Here is a 27,575-nt window from a genome sequence, read left to right as displayed (position 1 = left end):
TATGGCCACCCCCATGGCATATGGAATTTCCAGGGCTAGGGATTGAATCTGAGCTGCAGCCGTGACCTACACTACAACTGCAGCAACACTAGATTCTTTAAGCCACTGTGCCTGGCTAGGGATTAAACCTGTGCCTCTCAGTGACCTAAACTGCTGAATCCTAACCCCCTTAGCCACATTGGGAACTCTGAGAGGGACACTTCAAATAAATAATCCAGGCATGGGGATTTTTTGTGGAAGCCTCTGCTGAGTTGCAGAAGATGGGTGTAGAAGGTGAGATGGATGGCTGTGCTGAGCAAACACTTGCCCACATTTTGTATGGCATCACTCTGGGAGTTGAACAGAAACTTGCCTCCTTTCTATGCTACTGTCTGCAGATCAGCTAATTTGGAACTTCACTGAGGCTTCCCGTGGATAGTGGTGGAATACCATGTAATGTCAAAAGATTTCCAGCATTTTTATCTGGTACCCCCCGCCCCCGCCCCAGCAGAATTCAAGGACTTTCGCTTATGAAAGGCTACTTTGTGCTTTCTTCTGTGGTATAATTTTTGGGTTCTGGGGCTCACCCCTTTACCTGTGGCCTATCGGTTTCCCAGTGGGGAAGCATCATATCCTTTCTGTGAATCTGTGATTGATGCCCTTGGCCTGGGGGCTCCCTCTTACCCCCTCCAGGAAACAGGAGGGCTAGAGAGATAGCGCTCAAGTTTTCTTTCACAGTCCCTGTTTCCTAACTTTAATCACCTTCTGCTGTGGGAAAGAGATGAGATGAGGCCTAAAAAACAGATCATTGTCCGCCTCCTAGATTAATGCAGAGAAAGCGGTATTGTCTGTTGAATGGATAAATCTTCCTGCTGTCACTCAAAACCTAAATTCAACGCTACTTCATTTCTAAGAGGCTTATCTTCCTTGAATAGACCCTTGCAGCTCAAGTAAGAGGCGATGTAATGAAGCGTGTTTTTTTCTTAAGTGAGAAACCTGCGGCAAAGAAGAGGGGAAGACCGTGCAGCTGTTCCAAAGGGGCTCTGCAGACTCTCGAAAGACTGGTCATTTATCTGGTCTTGCATGACATCAAATGATAGAAGATCAAGTTCAAAATCTGCTAGAGCAGCTCAAAAGGGCTTCTTCATCTGTTAATTAAATAATGGTTATTAACATACAATGTTGTGCAGCTGGGATTCGTATCAAACATTACAGGAAAAAGATTGCTGTGGCTTTCAACACTTCCCCTTCAGTCTGTTTATTAGGAGGCAGATATCTTGGGAAAGGGCAATGGTTTTCCTTGAATCCGAAAGTTCATATTGATGCCATAATATGTGGTTAAATGAAAGTACAACTAGACAGGTGGGTATTAGGCAGATGGATGCTGAGATCATTGAAGAATATAGCCTTTTGTGCATGCTCGTAATTAATTCAACAGTCCCCACTATGCAGGTTCACTGACTTCTGGAAAGTCAAATACATGCAATATGCACACATACAATTACGATAAATAATTGCTTATTTACTTTGGTCCAGCTCAGGCTACTGTATTACGCTGAAGTTTAATTTAAACTTTGGAATAGATGTCAAGATTTTCATCACTGCAATAAATTTTACTGGATAAGGATAATTTTAGCAACATTTCATCATCCACTGGCTTGAGTTTGTGTGTACAAGTTACAAAATTACATTTAAATATGTCTTGCCTTATTAGCCTCTGTGTAATTAAAAGGCCCTACTTTTAAGCTTAGAGCTATAAAAAGGAAGCCATATCCTTCCAGGAAAAAAAGTGGTTTGGAAACGTGCGAAAGCCTAAAAATCTTCTGTGCGCCGTAGTAATTTCCTTAAGAATGATAACTTGAGTTGTATCACCTGAAGTAGTCCTGATGGGTTTTTAATTCCCATTGGGTAACTGAGATTCAAGGAAATATTGGCAGTAAAATAATTTAAAAAACATATATTTTGTGATTTCAAGTCCAAATCATACACTATCAAGTTTTCTAAAAGCAATTATTTTATACTTGTTAGCGGGCAAGTCTTATAATTTAGGCTGCCCTTAATTTACAGCAGTTAATTATCTAATCCCTGATGTTTATGACAATAAAAGCAATATTAACAATTAACAGTTAATAAAGACAATAATCCTTTCTTTACACCAAGCATCAGCTCAGATTGTTTTCCCACATGCTGCAACTTTGATTATTCATCCTAATTTGGCTGAGGAATGCACATCCATTGATGTCAACTGGTAATATGAACATTTTAATTTAGTCATCAACTTTGACATTTTCTCTAACTAAAACAATCATTGGGGTAGTGAACAATGAGCCCTGTTAACTGCTTTGAAGTTTACTTCTGTCTTCTCTAAGTCCTCTGTTGAAAGAACAACAAGCAGAGAAATTTCGAGAAGATCTACAATAGAGTGGGGAGGAAGTGGAAAGGACATGGAAAATATACAAACTAGTCTGCATATTGTTGAGAGTTGCATGATTTCAAAGAAGATCCTGCCTGTATAAATTGAACCCTCAGTTGGATTCTGTGAGCTTCTCAGCACTGTCTGATCACTCATTCATTCATAACACCTCTAAAGAGCCTCACACTGTGGGTCTGGTCTTTTGTGAACCCTCCACCCATCTGTCTGCTGTTCAGTGAAGGTGACCCATGGAAAAGCCAACTTCGTGGGGTCTTAGTTGTGTTGCAGATTCACTAAGTTCAAGAAAGGTTGGTGGGAAGAGAGTTCCTTGGATGGCTAGCATAAATCCCTTTTCTGATAGAAAAGCAACTTTTAACACATGAGGCTCATGGAACCTCAGTAGTACTGTCTTTTTATCCAAACGCAGCACATTGTCTGCTTCTCAGTGCTGGGACTCTGATAAAATAATAGCTTTTGAAAGACTTACTATGTGCTGGGCATTGAACTAAGCTTTTTCTATGTATTGACTCATCTTAACCTCACAACCAGTCTGTGAAATAAGCTGCTGTTACTTTCCTCATATCTGACATAGGCTCATTGACTTGCTTAGAGGCACACAGCTGGCAGAACCAGGATTCACACCCCTAAAAGCTGGCTCCAGAGCTCATGCTCTCAGCCCTACTCTAAACCATGACAAAAGAAGCTTTAGCGAGTTAAGAGGTTGAGACCTTTAGCATAAACTTCTACCTTGGCCAGGCTAATTCTGTGTTTTCATAGATCCAAATTGATTGAGATAAAATTAACTCTAAATCCCCAAGCTTGTGGATGGCATTTATTATTATTCAACTCTCTCTGTGTGTGTGTGTGTGTGTGTGTGTGAGAGAGAGAGAGAGAGAGATGCAACTCTAGGAAAACTGACAGTTATTCCCGAGCACTGACCATGGGTGACTCACTTAACCTTTCCAATTATCAGTGAAATAAATAACTGTTACACAGAGAAATATGACTTAAATGCCTACCAGAGTGCTTGGTACAGAGTATACCTGTGTGATTAGATGTGATGTAGAGGGGTGATGTTTAAGTAGATAGTTAAGTAATTAATGCTTTGCCCTGAGAGAGAACCCATTGTTGATGGCAGGACATTGTAAAGTTGAGGAAGGCCACGCTTAATTGTAAGCTATGCACAACCTCCCTTACTCCGGCTAAGGGAAAATTCTAATACCTTTTTTGATATGCCACGCTGTACCAAGGCTGCTCTGGGACCTCGGGTGCATTTTATCTTGAACTATGAATTGCAAAGATTTTTATTGTCTTCTGTCACAAACACAGCGTCCTTTTATTGTGGTTTTTGATGCGTTAAATATGTTTTTATGGCCCCCTATGTCTATTGTGCCTAGCATACTGTTGGTACTTAATAAACGTTAAATAATAATAATATATGTGCATATGAGATTTGTGGAAAGAAATGACATACTGTTTTAGGGATCTGAGATTGTTCTGGTGCCAGGGGAAAACATACAGATGAGCATATTACTGGGAATAGATTAGAGGGAGCCATCAATAGCGATGTCATCTGCCTAAAATATGATGCAGCCCTGTCAGCACAAATCATAAACCCCATCTCCTTCCTAATATCACCGTAGGACTCTCGTGTGGAAGGCTGAATCCCGGGATTGATAGAAATGGGTCTACAGGCACTTGAGAATTTTGCAGATTAACAAATGATGCTGTCTTCTTGTGTCCATCAGTAAATTTGTGCAGTTTATAGAGAAATGCCAGGGTGAGCTCTGGATTGTTTCCTTTGAACTTTTCCGGGAACCTATCTGAGGAGGTTTTGCAGGCGTTCTGCTTTATTGCCCAGGATGAAGAGGAGGGATTCCAGATATTGACTTTTTAGGGACCATCCCCCCCCCCCCCCCCCCCCGCCGTCGCCGGTATCTTTGTCAGTGAGGAGACACCTGCATCCGCACACTTCCACTAAGCTGAGCTACAAACCACTTCGCCAGATCCCCTCCTTTTTGAGCTGGAAGTAGCCCAGAATATCAGCCCTCCACGTCGTGCCAAAAATCCTTCCAAGTTCAGTGCAGAGGTGTTTGTGTAAGATAAAAACGGGACAATGTGGCATCCCCAGACGGCTCATCTGTTTACATGTGTCATTTGGCTCTACCCTGAGGTTAGCTCATCAGCAAAGAAGGCAGGAAGACGTGCAATCAAGACTGTGATTCATCAGGTCTGTTCCTCTTTTGGGATACAATGTTGGTATTCTCTGCCAGTCTTCCAAGAGACTGCTTTTTTTTTTTTTTTCCCAGTCTCTCAGGGAAGAGTTTAAATATATTCAATATATATCCCTCCCTCTGCCCTCCCCAGAACATACCTTCCCTGCCAGAAGATGGATGTGGTAGATTCTGAAAGGGAGTAAATGATTTTAGTTGTTCTTTTTATTTAATTTTTTTTTTTTTGCTTTCGGAAAACATATTTTGGTGGTGTCAATATTAAGGTGAAGCTTTCTTATGAGCTATAGAGAATAAGGGTCTTTAATGCCTTTTATGTTCAAAGGTTCTTTTTGAGGGGCTTTTGTGAAGACATAAATTAAAATTACGGTAGCAACAGGTATATTTTTTCCTTGGTACAAAGGCCAAGTGTAAATTTTTCGCAAGTTAAAAAGGATCTGTCCTTTTATTTTTGACCTTGATTTTTCTGCGATATTCTGCACTGCCCCTGCTTTGGGTGTATTATTCTCTGACCCATGCAATTACCATTTCTATCAGAGCTTCGGAAAGATTATGCTTTTTGGGTGTTCTGTAGATGTCTTTCCAGTGGCTTCACTTGATGAATGTGACAAGTTTTGTGTTTTCTCCCTCCCCTCATTGAATTGAAAAGTTTTTTTGATAAATACAGGCCAATAAGTGCCCAAAGGCAGTGTTTCAATGGCTGCTAAGTCTTTCAAGGTTAGGACTTAACCTCCGTTCTCCCTAATTCAACTCCAACCTTCAGTCTGAAGCCAATCAAGAATATCAGATGATACTTAAACAATGAAGGATTTCTGATATTCAGGTACTGCCTCTGTTCAATAGGATTGCAAATTCTTTGTGTGAAGAAAGTCGGTTTTGCTCTAAAGTACTGTCACAAAAAGTGAAATTACCATTTGCTTGGAATGATGCCATTCATCATTGTCAGAACACTAAGCATTGTAAGTAGCTAGGCCTCTCCAAATTAATGCCTTGTTTTGCATCGGCTAAATTTCCCAAATCCTCGAGGATGGGTCATACAAAACTCATCTCACTGTTTTAATTTATCAATCCAATATGAGTTCTGTGAAAGGGAGCTTCATTCGGTCTTAGCCCTTTTATTTACAGTCTAATTCTAAAAGAAAAGGAAATAAGATATGAAAATAAGTTGGAAAATAAGATAAATCTCTCAGTGAAATCACCAGATCTACTCAGTCCTGTAGCAAAACCTCCATAATTCATTTGTAGGTCAGCTCCAGGGATTAACCGTGACGTATTTGGAAATTCATTTATTTTTATTTTATTTTGCTGTTTCTTATGCATAAGGGTAATGCTGTCCCCAAGGCTTTTCAGGTAGCCCTCAAATCTTGACAACATTTGCTGTCTCTGAGGCCTAAGCCAAAATTAATTTTCAAATAAACAGCATAAAAATGTATGGAGTTGTATAAATTTGAATACAAAATGCATTTGTTTTGTTTGCTTACATACATACATACATACTGTCTGTTCAGCCAAAAACCATAATATGACATTGAAATTAATGGCCATATGCACATCATGAAAGTCAAAAAAGTTTTTCTTTGAGTTAAAAGAAATACAGAACATGCAGCATTTTATTTCATTTCTATCTCAATGCGGTTTTTAACATTTTTCAGAGGTTTTTAATTGTTAATTTTTCCTGGAAGGAATTTAAAAACCTTCTGTAGGAAAAACTTACAGCTTGAGACCTGTATGTCTTGTATTAGTTCAAAAGATTCTGTTGTCTTGGGAGATGCAAACGTATTTTTCTTCCTGAAAGTAAAAAAAAAGAAAGAAAGAAAGAAAGAAAAGAAAGGAAAAGCAAAAGGTAAACCAAGTTAGGCTGCTTGATTTCCTTCCTCTGATAAAAGGCAGAGAAAAGCAATGTAGGATTAAAATGGGATGAAATCTGCTAAGATTTATGTTGCACTTCATTTTTGGTAACTACCAAGAAAAGAGAAAAGGCTTCTGTAGTTACACAAAGGTAGTTCAGGAGGCAGACCGTTTGGCCGGGGCTCTCTGCTGGGGTCGCTGCAGTCAGATACCTGCGAATATTCTCTCCCCCACCAGCCCACAGGGAAACTAAACATCATGAATGCCATGGTTCCCCCCCTTAACACTGATGTCCTCAAAATGGTTTTTAAATATACTTCCACAAGGGGGCTTTGTGGACATTTGCAAAAATTTTTTTGTTTGTTTGTATTTCTTAAAAATATTAAGAAAATGTGCTCCTGATGATTAAGGTGTAAAAGTTCCATCTCTCGGCCTTTTGAAAGCTTCCTTATACAGAAAACAAAACCAGCTCCTCCTTTCTGCCCCGTGGCCTCTGATGGGGAAGAGATTTGTGAAAGTAGAGTGCAAGGGGGAGAAACCTTACAAGAGGGAGCCAGTGTCCAGCCTGAGAACCATGTCCTGGGCCGTGGGCTTTTAGCTCCATTTCGGCTTGTGGCATGAAAACGTTGACATGGTCCAGTTTTGATTGCTCAGCTGAAAAGAGCTGTATATAGTTTTTTTTTTTTTTTTTTTTTTTAATGTAACCTATGGTCTAGGTGCTCCCTATGATTTTGGCTGAGTGGTGTTTGTTTCTGCATCAGAACTTTTCAGAGCTGTGGATGGTTTAACTGTCTCAAATATGTAAGAAATATGAAGGACGATGGCAATAACTTTAGAAAACAAGACCAAATGGCCACATCTCTGCCATTTTCGCCAGGGCATCATGAAAAGAGCCCTGGGCTGAGTGTCTGCAGACTGGAATTTGAGCTTCTGCCCTGTCATCAGCTTGTTGGATGTTACCAGGAAAACATTTTCATATTTCTGTGCCTCAATTTCTTTATTAATGCTGATTTTCAAGGTCCTTCCTATATCTGACATTCAGTGAGGATTGAGTTGCTTTTTTTTTTTTCCTATTATTCAGGGAAATATTACCAAATATAGATACTTTAGTGGCTAAAATAACAAAATCAGGGGAAATGGTATGTGCAGCATGACATGTGAACTTTTGGATTAAGAGAGTCTTCAATTTGATGCTACCCATAGGCTGGGACCTTGCATGGTGGAAATAGCCAGGTTGTTTTCTGAGCCTCATTTTATGTAAAGTGAAGGACTTACTAGAACTTTTTCTGAGATTCTTCCCAGATGTACATTTCTAGGATTTATGAAGTATTTGGTGGAAGGGTCCCAGTGGCACCTTATTTTTTTTTTAAGCGTTTGTGTCTCTGAAAAGTGGCCTAGGTCCAATCTTGGTTGGGATTTTGACTCTCCTGATTATCTACTTCTAATTCATACTGGTTTTCACCCTGGTGGCCAAATGAACCTGAAAACAAGGCAAAGACACAAGACACAGTTTACACACTGCAGGTGAGAGGTCTACTCTGATCTGTGTCAAATATGTGGAAATGGAGCCAAGAGAAATTTAGCTGATTTTGGGCCAGGATGGGAAGGCAGAGCCAGCTTCTAATGTAATTTAGTTTTAAACCTTTTTTTTTGCTTATCATGTTGGATGAAACCTTAAGAAAGTCATGGTATATAAATTGTACCCAGGGAGAGTGATTGGGTGAGTTTTCACGTATCTATTCCTGCAGAGGCGGCCAAGTGGAGGGGACATGGGAGGATTTGGAGTCCAGGTACCTTTCCATTGAGATCAAAAGCTGGTAAGAAGGTGGACCATGGTGGGGATCTTGGTCCATGTGCTGAGCATCCAGGGTGACTTGTGGGCCTGTGCATGGTATAGTGGGCTCTAGATTGGCTTTCTTGCTAACTGAGGCTCATACAGATCATTAAACCTCCATCCCATATTCTCATCCGTGAAACAGAGGAAACAACAATACCATTGATGGGAGCGGAACAGGTCACAAGCCTTGTATGGTGCTGGCCATCAGCAAATTGTGGTTGTAGCTTTTGCTATTATTGTTGTTCTTTTAAAACTGGGCTGATTCTCAGTGCAGAGGGGGCATGTGAGGAGGTGTTCCTTGAAGCTCCCAGCAGGGGAAAGGTGCCATGCAGGACTGAGCCTGTGGTAAAGGCTGAATGGGCTTCAGGCTCTGCCACCAGCCACATGACCAGATACTCTTTTTGCGGTCTTTGTGTCTTTGCCTCTTAAAATCCTTCCCCAGGAGACCTATGGGGTGCATGCCAGGGGCTGCCAAACCTCTCTGATGCTCTCTTTCCCTTCCCATGTTAGGGAACAGAAATACTTTATGGGTATTTCTGGTACTAAATTCCAACCCCCTGCCTAAAACCCATCTAAGAAAGCAATGTGAGAGTCTCTGACAAGGGGACCCACGGGGCTCCAGTCCCAATGTTCACCTGCAAATTGGCTGGATTCTGGAACAACACTATTGGGTGGGTGGGTGGGAGCCAAGATTCCTCAGGGCCTGGGTAATCATCCCAAATAGCTAGAGGGTGGAAGCCATGGCTGGCCCACAACTCCGATGTGGGGCCATTGTTTGTGTGACTCTCAGCTCCCTCAGGAAGTGGGTGAGGAGCAAGCAGCCTTAGGTCCTGTCAAGACTGGCAGCTGCATTAGGAGAGCAAAGCCCTGGTGGACAGCTGCCTGGAGCTGGGGAGAGATATGGTGAAGAGAGGACAGTAGTGAAGGAGAGAGGGCAGACAGAGGTGTAAAAGTTCTGTGAGATGAAATTACTCCGTTCACCCCAGACTGAGCTGACTCCGCGTCCATGCTACCCCTCAGACTGGCCTTCCAATGCCAGTCTCCACATGTACCTAGTGGGCAGGCCTTACAGTCAGATTCATCTCAACAAACATTTACCAAATGCCTACCCTCCTCCTGGTGATGTGCTAGGCACACATGTTCATAAAGGAAAGGTGGTCCTACCTGCCAAGAGTTCCCTGCCTCACTGTTGTAACCTCGGGGGCCCCACTGAGCTCAGCTGAGCTCCACTTCTTCCTCTCTTCCCTGGGGAAAGAGTACCTCCTGAGGTGGCTGTTAGGACTCCATGACATGAAACACTTAAAAAGAGAGGCATATAAAATATTTCAATACATGTTTCCTCAGCTCCACCCATTCTCCTGTTCCAAACTTTTTCAAAATTCTCCTTAATATCCCTTCCTAGCAGAGTTCATTTGCCTAAACAGGCAGGTGAAATTTCTTCTGAGATTGGGATGGGATATGTGTGCTTGTGTCCAGATATCATTTCCAGGGTTGGTTTGGACACCTGAAGTGCTGTGGTTTTTAAATCAGGTGAAATTCAGATGTAGTAGATAGAGTTCTTCATACTAAACCTTATTATAGCAAATCTTTTAGTATTCAGAGGAAAACAATGGCATATTTGGCAATTAACCTGTAATTCGAAAAGAAAACTTGTTTTGTTTGACTTATTTGGGCAATATTCTTTTTAGTTAGTAGCTCTTAGTTAAAGTATTTTGGGGTACCTGAATTGTTGTTATTTCCATTTGGCTAACCCAAGACCTACTGTGGAAACCTGGATTATGGAATTTAAATATATAAAAGAGTTTGGGATTAGATTTCTCCCCTAGGTAGTTTATTTATATGATATATATAGTTTTATATCCTAGTATAAATATGCTTATTGGGATAGTTTTATATCCCTGTAAAGATGTGCATTGTTTTTCTTTTATAGAATTTTAACTGTTTTTTCTTATATTCTAATTCTTTACTAAGTTAATTTTAGGCAAGCATAGACTAGGAAATTAATGTCAAGATTTTTCTTTTCTTTTCTTTTCTTTTTTTTTTTTTTTGTCTTTTTAGGGCTGTACCTGCGGCATATGAAGGTTCCCAGGCTAGGGGGTCCAATCAGAGCTGTTGCTGCCGGCCTATGCCACAGCCACAGCAATGCCAGATCCTTATGCCACTGAGCTAGGCCAGGGATCGAACCCGCAATCTCATGGTTCCTAGTCAGATTCATTTCTGCTGCTCCCCGACAGGAACTCCCAAGCTTTTTGTTTTCTTAATGTTTAACTCTCAACTCTTGGTGAGACTTGGTTGTTTTATGTATGTAACATTCTGGTTACTGGTAACAGAAGTACATTTCTTGAACATTTGGGTTGCCTTAGTAATTGAAATGAGCTTTTTCTTCTTCTTCTTCTTTTTTTTTAATAAAAATTTAAGTAGCTCATGGTCAGCATCACTGAACTTTTTTTCAATTTTTCTAATGCTACCAGTTACTTACTTTTATTGGAAAAAGCTGCATTTATTTTTCTTTGAAGTAATTAAAGAGCTCATTCCAGATAAGATATTTTAATGCATTATGGTAAACAACTTTAAGTGAACTTTGATGTGGGGACTTTTGGCCAGTCTATTGTTTCTCTGGTCCACTCAAAGAGGGAAGGGAGATTGACAGAGGAGACGCATCTGAGTGCCCTGGAGAGCATCTGCACTTGACATTTCTAAAAATGACTACCATAACTTTGAGTAATTCCAGTTAATCTTATGACAGGAGTGCAGTTTTGAGAACTGACTCAGCCTCCTTTTCTTTCATTCTGTCCTAAAAACACCTGCGACTCTTAGCAGAGGAATCTATGAATCATTGTCTATTGTCCACTCATTGTCCTGTCCAGTACTCTCCACACTGGAACTAATCAACTGCCCTGAATGAAGCATGACTTGCAAGCTGAGATCTGAACAGCTCCTGAAATATTCAGGAAGGAGGGGGCAAAATCTTTCAGTATGATTCGCTCCACATTCCAAATGCGCTTCCAGATGCAGACTAGATGGCAGAGAGGTCAGACAACACACATTTTGGACTAATTTGCCTTGACCATTTTTGGGCTACTTGTTCTCAAAAGATGTTTTCAAGGGAGTGGTAGATCAAAACATGGTACGTGTCAATACCTCAATCTTCTATTACCCAGACTCTTAGTTTGAATGGATCACCTGCTGCTTTGAGGTTTGGAGACAGAGCGGCCAGATGCCTTTGCACATGGCGGTAGTGTTGTCCTGAGCAGGTGGAGTTGACATTTTGAACCTGGTCATCCACCAGGCCTGCTTGCTCGACTGCCACAGCCATCTAGGGCAGGGCTGCTGTGCTGGTGGCGACTCCTGTGCTGGTTACCTTGGGATCCTGCTTTATCTGCCAGGGTGCCCCCTCTGCTGGAACAAAAGAATAATCCCTGCCTCTAAGAACAGGCAAGGACATAGTATTTGGCCCCTTTGAAAGCAATCATCTTTTCTTCCTTAACTACAGGCCTGTGGGATAAGCATATCTCTCAGGGTGTGGAAGGGTCTTTCTGGGACATTAAAGCACCTGGACCCTCCAAGCCCAGCTCCTTTTTGGAGAGATTTGGGGTTTTCTGGAAATATTTGAGAGTTTCCGAGCCTCTCTGATTTGGACAAGTCATTATTTCACAGGAGGCAAAAAGGTTCAAGTACCAGATTCATGGTGCTACATAGCTCACGTGCAACACACGTGGCCAAAACACTTCAAATGGCATTAGTGACTTTGAGAGTAAACTCCCCCAGCACAGTTAACTACAATCTTTCCTGGTGGGTTGTCCCCTGCTCTGCTGCCTCAGCCACATATAAAGGCAGAAGCGACACTTCTAACATGTCTGACACCACAGAGCAAGCGGAAGCAGCACCCAAGAGCCTGCAAATGGCTTTCCTTAGCTGGATCCTCCTCTGAATCTGAGTTCCAAGCACTGTTTATTTCTTTTAGAGCTAAGATTTTGGACCCTCGCAAGGCAGTTTTCATTCTTTTGAATGAAGAGTTAGTTTTAGGTGCTCATGGTTATTTAGTGTTTTATGTTAAATATCAAGCAGAAAAAAAAAATGACAGAATAATGGATACCTATGTATCCCCAGATATGCATCCAATTGTTTCAAAGAATGTTTTGCTCTTCTTGTTTCAAACGCTTCTTCTTTTTTAAATGACTATTATGGATTAGAGTGGGGTCTTCTGGAATACCAATCCTCAATCCCGTTTCTCTTTCTTTCCAGGGTTGTCATTGTCCTGAATTTGGTGTTTAGCTATCCCTTCCTTACACATTTTTATACTATTGCTACCCCGTATGTGTCTATCATATACCATTGGTTTGCATGTTTTAAAAGTTTACCTAGGAGTTCCTCTCGTGGCTCAGTGGTTAACGAGTCCGACTAGGAACCATGAGGTTGGGAGTTTGATCCCTGGCCTTGCTCGATGGGTTAAGAATCTGGCATTGCTGTGAGGTGTGGTGTAGGTCGCAGACGGAAATATAAGTTCTTTCTAATTTTTCGCTATTATGAACAATGCCGCAATGAACATTATTGCAATTTTTATGTGTATGTGTGTAGTTTAAGTATGTATCCCATTTTCCGGTTTTATTGGATGTTAGCTGTTTTCATGTTGTTCTCTGAAGTGACTAGACCCATTTTTACTTTTACCAGTTGTGTATGCAAGTTATAGCATTCATACATCCTCACAACAAAATGTATAAAACTTACACCTTGTTACTGTTATGATATAGATTTACATTTTGTTATTCTACTTTAATTTTTTGTGATTACCAGAGGAGATTGAACACATTTTCATTTTATTGCTATTTGGTTTTCTTTTTCTGAATTATATGACCATATTTTCCTTTTCAAAAAATCGAGTTATTTGTATTTTTCTTAGTGATTTGTAGGGATTTTTAAAAATAAATTATTTAATGTTTTTTAAAAAAATCCCTCTTTAATTATAAAAATAATATATACTCACACCGGAGAATATTGAAAATATAGAAAAGAAAGATGTTGCAAATAATTTCACTACTCCTAACCAAAATATTGATTCATTTTGTTATATTTACTGCTAGTCTGTTATTTTTTCTTATGATTTTTATGTAGTTATAATTACAGTGTGTATGCAGCTTATATTCTGATTTTCTCAGTTAATTATCATAAGCTTTTTTTTTTTTCTTTTTTTGATGTGGTTGTCTGGCTTTTGTAGCCATCATTTTCAGTAGATACATGCTCTATCATGGAGTGTACCTGTCATTTCTTTATTGTTGGACATTCAGTTTGCTTTTTCTTTTTCCATTTTATAAATAACATTTTGATGAATAATCATGCCAAAAAAGTTTTTGATATTTTAAATTATTTTCTTAGAATAGATTCACAAGATTCAGGTTACTGGGTCAAGGAGGATATGCGTTTTTAAAAGTAAAAATGCATTGTAAAAATATTATTTAATCAGTGCTGACAATCTAAGGAAAACAGGGTTTAAGAAGACTCAAGGGAGCCTGGCAGAAATCTAAGTGTCTGACTCACCTTCCTTGGCAGAGAGAAAACTTATAAGACTTTGGTTTCTCCAGCCACCTTCCTGTCCCAAAGCACCATTCATTACAAACATTTTTTATCCTGCTTTTGCAATAAATTGGCTTTTAAAAAAAATTTTCCAGGGCTAAAGCTTAATGCTTACAAGGTTATTATTTATAAATGAATTTTTACTGATTCTTAAACGCTGATAAAGAAAAGTCGTCTGTTTATTTTAGGACACGAAATTGGATATATAAGTAGAGGGAGAATCTAAGGCTTGAAATGCTGCCTGGACTCCTGACAGTCTTACAGAACATGGGCGTCTCCTCACCACTTTGAAGGGCTTTATGTTTGCATGATTTACTCTTTGGCATTGGGGCAGAATAGAAGGGTCAGATTATCCCGTATGAAAAAGCATTTATTTGGAAATATGTAATACATGCAGTCCTTAATTTATGATCAGGTTATATTCTAAAACTTCCTTTCCAAGTCAGTTAATTAGAACTCAGAAAGCATTTTCCCTTAGAAGCAATATTGTAAGTGGTGGTATGGTTTCCAGACTGAGGCATAAAAGCCCATTTAATCTGTCATATATCTGTGGTATAGCCCTGGCTTCAAATCTAGCTTAGGTAGAATCTATTTGTGTGATCTTGGAGTACTCATGTTACTTAAATTCCTAGTCTGTAGAAGAGGAAAGGGTTTTCATGAGGATTACCTGAGATGGTGTATATGAAAATATTTTATGAACCATAAAATGGCTTATGAAAGTAGCATATATATTATTTTTACCCACCAGATATATTGTCTGCCCACCAGACAAGTAAATATTAAAAAACAGAACAACAGTATAATATTTGTATTTCAAAGTGGGGAGTATAAACCCTAGGAGATGTGCAGGGAATCTGTTGGGGTGTAGCAGGCATATCCTAGAATGTCTATGTACATATATCTTTTCCTACTTTTTATTTTTGTAAGTAGATATCACAGTAGCGTATCTTTCATTGATACCTATAGCTATATATAAGTGATGGATATGCTTATAATTAAAACGATTTATTATTTGACCAAACGGTTTGGAGTGTATTAGTCTATTCATTTCTTTACCCTATAGAATGTAAGGCATATGGAAGGTGATGCCAGTTAAATAGATAAGCTGATAATATTCATTTATAACAAAATTTGCAAAATATACCTGTGTAACTCCAGCTTAGGCAATACAGTTTCTTTTTCCTTCCTGATTTAGGTCCTGTGGGTGGGATATTAGCATTCTTAGCTTTGGAAGCTCTGGGTAATATGCTAATGTGTGTGTGTGTGTGTGTGTGTGTGTGTGTGTGTGTGTGTGTGTGTGGGAGAGGGAGGGAGAGAGAGAGTGTTTTGGAAAGAGAAGATAGTAGGATATCAATACCTCTCTACATTGGCATGAAAAATTACTGAGTCTGGGCATTGTTGTGGCTGTGGCGTAGGCCAACAACTACAGCTCCGATTAAACCCCTAGCCTGGGAACCTCCATATGCTGCGGGTGTGGCCCTAAAATGAAAAAAAAAAAAAAAAGACTGAGTCTGTCATTCACTATTTTTTTTTTTTTTTCCTGGAAGCTTAGGGTTGGGAGGCTGGGAGGGACACTGGCTGCTTTTTCCCCCATGCTTAAACCTTGGCAAGTTAAATCATTCTTGCAGATGATTCCTAGTGTCCCAAGTATGAGAGAGAGAGGAGAAAGGGAATTGTAGCAGCAGTTTCTTAGTAGTTATTAACTTTATACTACTGAATTAGGACAAGCATACAATTAAAAAGATCTATTAATCAAAATAGTGTGTTGAAATCTGTCAAAGAGACTCATTGTTATTTCATGTAAGTCAAATTTCTGGGCTGGGACCCAGAATGGCTAAGTGGGTGTTGAGATACTTGCTGGATAGATTTAATGATACAAAATTAACACAACAAAGGAGATTTCTGCCAATTATTTCATAATAAAAAAGCCAATGAAATACTCTAATTTTATCCACAAGCATCCATTTTAGCAGTGGGCCCTTACTTAGAGTTTTACGTGAAAAGGTAAAGCATGCCTTGAGATCCAAAAGAGAATAGGCGTCTAGTGGGGAGGAAAACCCATCAGAAAAATGGGAGAATGAAAGTGAATTATAATAGGGTTGCCATAAATGAGCAAGACTAAATAAGTTTTAAGAGCAGTGGCCCATTCAGTTATTTCTTTTATTTTTCATATTTTTTCTCGACTCTGCAAAATAATAAGGAACAAAAGAAAAATCTGCTGAATGCCTAGTCATAGTTTATTGGAGCAGGAAAATAAGCCATTCTGAACCATTTTCTGATTTGCTGTGAGTGGCAGAATCATTCACCGTGGTGAATCATAACAGGGAGAACCATTTGGCGTGATTATTTTCTGATGTTAAATTGCAAATGGCACATGTGGAATCAACAGAGGTATGAGTTATTTTTTAAAAAATCTTTTAATAATTCTGTTATTGAAAATGTGTATTTGTATGATCAGCTTATGACTTCATTTCACAATAGCCAAACCTTAAGTATATGACTCTTTGTTTTTACATTTGACTAATTGAAAGCTTTCCTAGTTAATATTTTAATGTCAGAAACAGTATATTATCCTAGATGCTGCATAATGGGAATAATGGTGGGCAAAAAATATATATATAAGCATTTGGTTCTGGTGCCTTGTTTTTTTCTTTTCTTTTGGTTGAAAACCTTCAGGTTGCCCAGCCCTTTAAGGCACATCTCTGGTATTCAAATTGATGAAGTAACAAGGTATTTTATGCTCCAGCGTCTGCTTAGTGAGAACACTTAATTTTAAGAGGGCAGAGTGGAATGCTTGTATTTAAACTTAGGGGGAACTGCAGGGAGGGTGACCACATTCCATGCAGTTCTACTTGAGCCCCTGTTTTTCCTTCATAAGGGGAGACATCTGGCTCCTGGCTGGGACCAAGGTTCAATGGTTGGCCTTAATTTTTAGTGGTCTTGAAAACTATTTTTGACAAGGGAATTGGCTGGTTCTGAAGAAGGGAAATAAGATTCTCCCAAGGGAAAAATCACCTAGCTATCCCTAACACCCAGCCTTCTGACTGCACACAGAAGGCACTTAATGTGTGCTCTATGCATAACTGCATACGTATTTAAGATAGCACTTCAGACATTTCATGAATGAGAAGCCCAACAGGGGAAGTTACTGCATAGTGTGGACATGTTCTTAGCACCCCTCATACCATTGTCTGGAGGTGGACATGTTTTAGCCCCTGTATTAATTATTGCTGTGTACCAGCATTTTCCTGAATTGAGCAGCTTAAGACAACAAACGTCTGTTCTCTCTTCTGATTTCTGTGGGACATGGAAGGGGAGTTCTGGCTCGGGGCCTCTCAGGAGGTTGCAGTCAGAAGTTGCCCTGGGGCCACAGTTATCTGAAGGTTTTACAAACTCATCCCAGGATACTGTTGGCAAGAGCTCTCTGGTCCTTGCCCCTTGGTCTCTCCTTAGGATTGTTCACATCATGGCAGCCAGCCTACCCCAGAGAGAGTGGTGGAGGTGGCACATACTGCCCATCATGGCTTGTCTCAACTTACATACTGTCATTTCTCTTTATTCTTCTTTTTAGAATTGAGTCACTGAATGCAGCCCACAGTCAACAAGAGGGATTATTATTTATTTATTTATTTATTTAGTCTTTTTAGGGCTGCACTCACGGCATATGGAGGTTCCCAGGCTAGAGGTCTAATTGGAGCTGCCTCAGGCCTACACCACAGCCACAGCAATGCGGGATCTGAGCCACGTCTGTGACCTACACCACAGCTCATGGCAATGCCAGATCCTCAACCCACTGAGCAAGGCCAGGGATCGAACCCCCAACCTCATGGTTCCTAGTCAGATTCATTTCTGTTGCGCCATGACGGGAACTCCAACAAGAGGGGATTATACAAGAGCATGAACACTGGTAGGCAGGGATCACTGTGGCTACCTTACAGTCTGGCTACAACTGTCCCTTTCATGATGCTAGTTTTGTTTAGTTATCCCATAACTCAAGGGATTCTGAAGATCTGCTTGAACTACTTTCATTATAGGAACTTTAACTCACCTTCGGTTCACCTCCCACAAAGTCATTTGAGGATCTGTCCCAGCCTGAATCCAGGAGACCAGTGGAGGGTCTTATCGGAAACATCATCATCCCTGCCACCATCCGCAGGCTGTGAGCCCCGACTCAGCCTTGGGAGGAAATAAAATCATTCAGCTGAATTACATGAAATTAATGTGTTGGCTTCAGTCCAGTTCCCACTGGATACGTGTCCTTGTCATAGGAGAAAGTACTGGTAGCTTTAATTGACCATCTGAGGGAGGTGACAAGGAGAAAAGACATTCATGAACATGACATTCTCAATCTGGGACAGGGTCACTCCTCTGAAGGGAGTTTGAAGAGTATGTCATTTCATTTACCCCGAAGAATTATGCCTATAATCCTCATTTTCCCAGTTATAGAAGCTACGTGCTTTGAGTAAGTCTAGTTAAAAGATTTTTAAAAAAAGCAAAAGGTATGTATGGTTTAGGCCACTGATGTTCATTACTTAGCCTCTCATTTTATTTTCTTTAAAAAAAAAAAACACAAGCCCACTGTTTTCAGTGGTCATTCAAGTGCCACTGAATTGGAATGCCAATCAGCCAGGGTGAAGATGCTGGTGTGTAGTCGAGAGGAGATAAGTAATGAATTGTTCCCATGCAATTTGATCCAACATGCTGAAGTCTATCCATGGATCCTGGAATCAGATAGGCTAGAAGTGGGGGCCACATGAAGGGATCTGTGTTACTGCACTTCAGTGAGAATCTTGGAAGCAGATTTACCTGGGAAAAGCTGGAGGGAACCCAAGAAAAATTGTGCCTCAGGAATTGGGAGACACTTTCTTAGGAAATAAAACTGGGTCAAAAGCCCATACACATCATCCATTTCAGGTTTCTTCATCGCCAGCAGCAGCCATCCCTCTAATTTTGCTCCTATAAGGCCCCCCAGTGTACAATACATGGCAAAAAGCTGGGCGGTGGCTTGGCTTCATTCTCTAGTCAGGATCAGGGACTCAGGCAGGAGACCAGGTCCAGAGGGGCAGTGAGCACATCCAGGACTCCCTCCTGGGACTCCAAGACTTGAGTTTTTTTTCTTTGTACTTTGGAGTCTGCAGTGCAGTTCTTTCACATTGTTATACCCCCATTTGGATAAAAGCTTCTTTCTTCTCAAACAAAGTACAGATGAATTCTATGCAATAGACACTTATTTAGAGATCTTGCTGGTATTTTCATTTGCACCTCAATTTTCTGCTGGCGAGGAGTTGATCTTTACCTTCTCTGCTTTCCTAGAGTACCTTGCCATGATGCCAAAATAGCAGTGATCACATCACATTTTCACTTGCGCTTTCCTCTCTGTTTCTCCCTTAAATCCAAGATTGTGAAATCCTTGAGGAAAAGGATTGGATTTTACTAGTTCATTTATCTCTAGTCCTTAGCAGAGTGCCTGGCACCTATTAGGATTGAGTAATGACATTGAATGAATGAAGGAAGGAAGGAATGGGCAGGCTGAGGCTTGTATTTCATCACTCAAGCTCTGAGTTATATTTCTGGGCTCCAAAAAAATCTAGACATTGTAGAATCGGTCTGATGCATCTGTTACTGATATAAATGATATAAAATCATCATATTTCTTCTGGTAAACTTATTTAGGAATAAAAGTTCTGGCCACCTGCATTAGAAGCTCAGATGGAGAAATTTAGATTGGCATTTAGATTAGCTGGCTCTGTTATTCAGTGACTTTGCATACTTGTTCAAGGGCATTGGAGTCAACCAGTGTTTATTTTTGGATTCCCCATTGCTCTTGGGATCACTTCAGCGAAGAATGGTTCCCCGCCCCCATTACCTCCTTCACCTTGTTTGTTGGTCCTGGTCCAGGGAACACCGCAGCCCAGATTTGGCCTGGCAAGCTGCTCCTTGGTGCCCTGTTATTTTTAGCATATGAACCACAGCAGCAGTTGGCAATTCTGAGTTGTCCCATAAAGGCTAATTTTTTTTTGTGTGTGTGTGTGAGGTTAAACATGGGTTTAAGAATATTGGGAATTTCCAGTTTTTATGTCTTTGTGTTATCTTATGATAAATAATAATATTTAAGACCTCAACCCGTGATGTGCCAATGTGTTAATGGTAAACACCTGCTTTAAGAGGCTTCTTTCTGTTTTGGGGCTTTATATTTTAAGATGAGTAAAGAAACTAGAAAGAGAGGAATACACGAAAAATGATTGATGTCATAATCCTTTAGAAAATCTTAAAAAAGATGCTTTTTTTGAAGAACAGAAAGTTATTAGGGAGCATTAAAGAGACTTGAAGGTATAGTGGAGGTTGTAGTGGTTAAGATGGACTAACTGCTACAATAAATGTGTCTCAGTATCTGTTTATTTTCCTCTCATAGTAGTCCAATGTATGCCTCAGTCAGTGGTATGGGGGTGGTTCTGCTCCACCATTTTCAGGGACCCCAGCTACTGAAGGCTTTGTCATCTTCACCTTGTAGCTCCCAGTGTCATCTTGGGGGTTAGTATCCTGCCAACAGATGGGGGAAATAGCATGGCAGATTATGTGCAGCTTTTTGTGGATAGGGTCAGGAGGTGGCACAAATTACTTTTGCTCAAGATTCCACTGACTGGTTTCTACCAAACAGCAAGAAAGAATGAGGAATGTAGGAGTTCCCGTCGTGGCGCAGTGGTTAACGAATCCGACTAGGAACCATGAGGTTGCGGGTTCGGTCCCTGCCCTTGCTCAGTGGGTTAACGATCCGGCGTTGCCGTGAGCTGTGGTGTAGGTTGCAGACGCGGCTCGGATCCTGCGTTGCTGTGGCTCTGGCGTAGGCCGGTGGCTACAGTTCCGATTCGAACCCTAGCCTGGGAACCTCCATATGCCGAGGGAGTGGCCCAAAGAAATAGCAAAAAGACAAAAAAAAAAAAAAAGAATGAGGAATGTAGTGTTGTGGATGAAATTGTGACTCCTCAGATTCATATGTTTAAGTCCTAACCCTTGATACCTCAGGATGTGACTATATTTGGAGAAAGGACCTTTAATGAGGTAATTAAGGTAAGATGAGTCTATCAGAGTAGACCCTAATTCAGTCTGCTTGTGTCCTTATAAGAAGAGATTAGGGCACACAAAGAGACACGAGGGATGTGCACACACACAGGGGAAAGGCCGTGTAAGGACACTGCAAAAAGGTGGCCGAGTGCCAGCCAAGCAGAAAGGCCTCAGGAGAAATCACACCTGCAGACACCTCCCTTTTGGAGGTCGAGCCTTCATAACTGAGAAGATAAATTTCTGTTGTTTAAGCCATCCAGTCTGGGTTATTTTGTTATGGAAGCCCTAGCAGATTAATATGTATAGTGTAGTCCAGGAGCCAGAAAAAGTAGAACCTGCCTTAATGGTTAGCCAGCAGTCTCTGCCACAATGTGGAGAGCACCATTCATTCACTGTTTGTTCATTAGTTCATTCATTCAGTGTATATTGCATGTTCTTCTAGTCCCTCGGGTAAAGTGGACAATTTGACCAAAATCTCTGTTCTGTGATAGTTTTATTGGATATTAAAGCATCGCATTACTTCCCATCAACAAATGAATGGGTAAAAAATATGTGATACATATATATATATCTATATATACACAATCAAATATTATTAAACCATGACAAAGAAGGAGATCCTACCATTTGTGACAAATGGATGGGCCTAGGAAGATTAATCAGACAGAAAAAAACAAATACTGTATGAAAGCACTTATATGTGGAGTCTAAAAAAGCTGAACTTGTGGAAACAGAGTATAATGATAGTCATCAGGGTCAGGGAGGTACAGGAAATGGGGAGATATTGGCCAAAGTGTAAAAACTTGCAGTTAGAAGATATGTTAAGTTTTGGAGATCTAATGCACAGCATGGTGAGGATAGTCAACAATATTGTACTAGGTACTTCAAAGTTGCTGAAAGACTGGATTTTTTAAAAAATAAAATCTTGTTATTTTATTGATTGCAACAAGCAATTTTTCTTTTTTTTTTTTGTAAATATTTTTTAGGGCCTCACCTGTGGCATATGGAAGTTCCCATGCTAGGGGTTGAATTGGAGCTACAGCTGCCGGCCTACGCCACAGCCACAGCAACACTAGGTCCAAGCCACCTCTGTAATTTACACCATAGCTCACAGCAATCCCGGATCCTTAACCCATTGAGCAAGGCCAGGGATGGAACATGCATCCTCATGGATACTAGTTGGGTTTGTTACTGCTGAGCCATAATGGGAACTCCTGCAACAGTAATTTCTAAAGGTTAAATATTCTTTTAAAAAAACTACATTATCATTTGGAATAAGGACAAATATTTAATATAATTTTATACTTTAATTTCTAGAGAGACTAGATCTTAAATAAAAAATAAATCAACCGATTACCTTCATATTACCCTGCTTTTATTTTCTTCTTAGAACTTATCACATCTAAAATTACCTTGTTTATGGATTTGTTGGCTTGCTTATTACCTCTCCACACGTCCCTTTAAAAATGAGTTGGAACCCATTTTTTTTTGGCCTTATTTCTTATTGTGGCCTTAGTGCCTTAAAAATGCCTGGCACACAGGAGTCTTTCAATATTTTTTGGTTGAGGATTGAATGAGGTATCTTGGAACTGAATTTTGGGAAGAAAAAAAATCTAATGAATGATTTCTTCATTGTAAGGTAGAGTAAACAGAATTTTCATTTTTTTGTGTTAAAAAAGTTCCTGGTTTCTGACCTGGTCTCTTAGCCCCTCAGCTCTTTACAGTCATTTAATTTTTAAATCCTGAATTGTTTTCTATAGGATATTATGAGTTCAAAGTTCCTGATGTGCACAGAATACTAAAGGATTGAATATCTGTATCTGCATGTGTCTTGGTTTGCCATTGACTTAGTTGCAGAGTCAGGAGTGGTTGTGGACTTAGAGGTCGTGCTGCCTAGTCCCTCCCTTTAGAGATCAGGAGAAGCTGGCCAAGGGGCCCCAGGCTTGCAGAGCTTGCATGTGACACGACTGAGACTAAATCTCTAGATTAGATTCTGCAGTGACGCATCCAGCACTTCCTATAACACTAATCCTTTTTCTTTTCATTAACAGTGGAATTGAATGATGGTTGTGGGTGCCAGCTCTAGACCAGGCTTCCTGGGCTTGGATCCTGGCTCCACCATCTGCTGGCTGTGTGACCTTGGATAATCTTTCTGTGTCTCCTATATAAAATGGAGATAAGAATAGCACTGAGCTTATGAAGTTGTTCTTTTAACTCTTTTAAGAATTAATACATGTACAGAACTTAGACTAGTAATTGGCACATAGTAAGTACTCAATAAATGTTAGTCCTTGTTATTATTATGTAATGTAACAAATGTTCAAGGAACTTTCAGGTTTCTTTTGTAAGTATATGAAGAATTCCAATGTGTTTTCTAATATTTATTGACAAAAATTCATGGAATATTAATAGTTTCCATCACACCTGAAGAGGTAAACATAAATTCTCACTATAGTTTCTTCACTAAGAGTCTGTCAAATATTTTTTATTGAGATATAATTGACATCTCATAAAATTTACCCTTTTAAATTATATAATTCAGTGATTTTAATATATTCACAAGGTTGTTGTACAATCATCACCATTATCTGATTTCAGAAATTTCATCTCCCAAGAAGAAACCCTATGCCTATTAGCAGTCATTTCCTGTTCTCACTCCCCCGCAGCTCCTGGCAATCACGAATCTATTTTCTGTCTTTATGGATTTTCTTATTCTAGATATTTCAAATAAAATGAATTGTACTATATGTGGCCTTTTGAGTCTAGCTTCTTTTGCTTAGCATGGTGCTTTCAAGGTTCATTCACATTATGGCATGTATCAGAACTTCATCCTATTTAATGGCTGAATAATTTTCCATTGCATGGATACACCTCATTTTGTTTATCCGTTTATCACTTGATGGACTTTTAGGTTGTTTCCATTTTTTTGGCTATTATAAATAATGCTGCTCTGAACATTTGTGAATGAGTTTTGTGTCGGCATCTGGTTTCAGTTCTCTTGGCTGTGTACTGGGGAGTGGAAATTGTTGGGTCATATAGTAACTCTAAGTTTAACTTTTTGAAAAGCTACCAAACTCTTTTCAAAGTGACTAAACCATTCCCAGATATTTAAGATACAAAATTTGGTGATTAATTTGATCTTTTAAAATTGAAAGTGAAAGAGGAATTGTTTGAACTCAATATGTATAGTAAAGGTTTGCCATTGTTTACAACTTTTTGAGTGCCTGTCTCAGCTACTGTAATGAACAATGCATAAACCAAGAGAGATGAGTCATAGTTTCTAACTTAAAGGATAGAAATTTGTGGTATTTCAAAGTTGCCTCCCCCCTACCTTTAAAAAAAGTGTAGATGGTTATTTTTCTCTTCTATTATTTTTTTTTCCCCTCATTTGGCCACCACTCTCAAGCTTTTAGGGAAGACATTTATTAGGTATTATAAGTGTCCAAGACCAGAGGGCAGGAGGGAGTGTGATGAGGTGGGCATTGGATAGAAAGCCAAGATGTATGAGACCAAGAAAATCCCCAGTCAGGAGATAATTTGAGTGTAACCAATGGTCAACTAATTCCATGATGGACAGTGACCTTTTACCCCATCGTAGACATCATTTGAAAAGAAAAAGAAAGCTAGCTCTCATATACAGAGACTACATTTGTTTTTCATGCCAAGAATCTGGTGGGAACTTTCATTTTCACAGAATTACCCCCTTGTTTTGGTTCAGGGTCTAGGTAGTCATAAAATTTTGTGAGCTGTGGCGAATTGTATGTATGATTGTATCCACAGATCTCTGGTTTAAGAGGCAAGCTTCCAAGGATTTTGTTCAGTTATTGCCTACTGAAATGTGTGTTTCTTAAGGATAAGCAGATGGCACTTTTTTCGGTAGAATGCAGAAATTTGCCAGGACCCATCTAGAGCTTCTTGTCTTGGGGCAGCGTGGTTCTGTTCCTTCACTGGGAGTTCAAATGTCATACTCTGCCACCAGCTTTCAGCCACTCTTTCATTTCACTGAAATGGGTGACAATTACATTTCATCTCGAAGCAAAAGATTGTTTACTCTTCTGTGTGAATAGCTGTGAAAGTAGGCAAATTATTTGTGTAAAGCAAAGGGACTTTTAACAGTCCCACATCAGAGATTTTCTTCTTAGGAGGCTGTCAAGATGGAGATGAGTTAAGTATAGGATGTAAACAGAGCATCCTGGACCAGGAAAGAAGCAGGGGCCACAACTCTGAATTTCTGAATTTACTGTTGTTGTTGTTGTTGTTTCTTTCTTTTTTTTTTTTAATTCCTTCTCTGCCCACCATATCAACTATACTAATTTTATGCTCTGTCTCTTTCCCAAATTCCCCTCCTCAACCTTCAAAGTCCATCTCAAGCCAGGTCCTCCTTCCCATTTTCCCTCAATCTCTCCAGCCTCTGTAGATTTCTCTTCTCTGGACAGACTTCAGAATGGTGGGGATTAAATTATAACAGCTTTCTAAAGGATTGCTGTGTCTGCCCGTTAGATTGCAAACTCTCTAAAGGCAAAAGTTCTTTCTTATGCTAGTTTTGAATCTGCTTTAGGACTGTGCCCCACCCAGAAGGCATCCTCAGTAAATAGCCACTGGTTGTATTTAATACACCTACAAGGGCTATCAAAGAAGCTATTGATCCTCATATAAACACTTAGTTTCAGAAAATCACTCTGGGAAACTTCTAGGCTTTCCTGATCTTAAAAATGACATGTGATCTTTTCTGAGCTCTCCCTTCCCCCAACTAGGTGAGCCTAAAGCAGATGAAGAATCGAGGGCACATGGAAAATCCTGGGCAAGCTGTGGCACTGGGGGAGTGAGGTTATCCTCCAGAACAATTTAATGGAGCCCACACCTGCTGCTTCATGACTAGGGTTTCAAAGCTTTGAGAACTAGTGTATGCAAAGCTCGTCTTTTGATATCAGGATAAGTTTCAGTGGATTTAAATGGTGTTGTAATCAGATTTAAGCACAGGAAGCTTTTTTTTTTTTTTCTGTACTTAGAGTGAAACTATCTCTCTTTAAGGCTGTTTTGTTCACCTAAGTCTAAACAACCATATCCAGTTTTCTTAGTTGCTCCTGAATCCTTTCTTCTAGAGTCCCTCTCTAAGTGGTTGGGGGCAGTTATAAGGATGCAGGTGTCAGTTTTATTTATTTATCTCTCAGTTATGGATGACCCATATTATTTCAGGTTTCTAAGCTTCAGTTACTGCATTTGTAAAATGGAGATAATAACATCCACCTCTTAGAGTCATTGTGAGGATCAAGTGCTGTAATGCATGTAAAGCACCTACAGCAGAGGATGGACTAAAATAGTGTCTCATTAATAACACTTCCTCTCTCTTCTCCTTTCCATTAGTCTGAATGATGAAGCCTGACTATATTCATGCTCGGGAAAGCGCTGCAGTGAGCAGGACGTAAACCTTGTCTCCTCTGGCACCTACATGGTTGCATCCAAAGGGGGTACTTCTCTGTTGTCCTTTTCATAGAACTGCAGTATGACTCTCGAGTTACCAGACTGAATCAAGGAACAAATAAGGAAGAAAGTAGAGGAGGTTTATTCCTTTCTTCAAAGAGGTGAATTAAGCTCTTAATATCACCTTAATTTTTAAAGCTTATATTCCAAAGAATTAAAAATACTTTGCCTTTTTTGTATCCATTATGTGCATCTCAGTGAGTTAAATATATATATATGAAGTATATGAAGCATGTATATAAAATATATGAAACATATATATGAGTTGTATGATATATAATTTTGTTTATATATCTGTTGCTTTTTTTTTTACTTTGCAGTTGGATTAAGGGAATGGGAGGAAATAGAATACGGCCAAGCAATCCGGCTGTGTCTAGTTGTCTGCAAGTTCTTACTTGATTAATTAAATGGAGAAAAAGGTAGGATTCTAAAAAGAAATGACTTCAAATTAGGATTTCAAGCTACAAAATCCATTTTACAGAATTCAAAAACTTTTTCCCTATTTTTTGTTTGTTTTTGGGTCTTGCTTTTGTGTGTAGTCACACTGATAGTAGTTGATCTAGGGCTTCAGTAAGGTCTATTTTTTTACTTTTCTCTACATTAGATTATACATCATCTAGAGGAAATAAAAAAAGAATGAACAATAAGAGATATGTCTTCTTTTTTCTAAAAGGAGAAACAAGGTAGTGAAAGCTAGGTTCTTATATATAAACGTTTAAAAGAAATAAAAGCCTTTAGCAGTGACACAAACAGAAGTTAGTGTGGATCTCTATTTTGGTGGGAAAACAAGTTTAATTCAACTAGGAAATAAATTTTGACTCAATTCAATAATGGCCTTTTTCTTTAAAATAATAGCTTTAGTTAGTTCACCTTCAGTGACCCTTCCTCAACCTAGAGCTTCCTTGACAAGACATTTTACTTTGAATACATTTTCACTATGGTGAGAATTTTGATCTCTCTATATGAATTTTAACTAATTCCTAGGATAACTAAAAAAAAGAAAAATTAAGAGATTGGGAAAAGAAACTAAAAGTCAAGCAGTTTATAGAGCTGGAGGTGGGGTTCCTGCTGAAACTCTGAGTGATATGAAGCTGAGGAGGGTGGGTGGTTGGAGATTGGTATAGGGGAAGAGGGAAGGAAGACGTGGGAGTTG

The 27,575-nt window shown here is 39.6% G+C and overlaps 1 protein-coding gene across 7 annotated transcripts in view; it reads left to right on the top strand.

Moving 5' to 3' along the window:
* The window catches only part of MECOM (MDS1 and EVI1 complex locus), a 583,264-nt gene that overhangs the window by 87,852 nt on the left and 467,837 nt on the right, over window positions 1-27,575 (top strand). The gene's annotated exons all lie outside the window — the stretch shown is intronic.

The sequence above is a fragment of the Phacochoerus africanus genome, chromosome 1, assembly GCF_016906955.1.
Source record: "Phacochoerus africanus isolate WHEZ1 chromosome 1, ROS_Pafr_v1, whole genome shotgun sequence".
In the NCBI taxonomy this organism is placed as follows: domain Eukaryota; kingdom Metazoa; phylum Chordata; class Mammalia; order Artiodactyla; family Suidae; genus Phacochoerus; species Phacochoerus africanus.
This window is presented reverse-complemented; position numbering and strand designations above follow the sequence as displayed.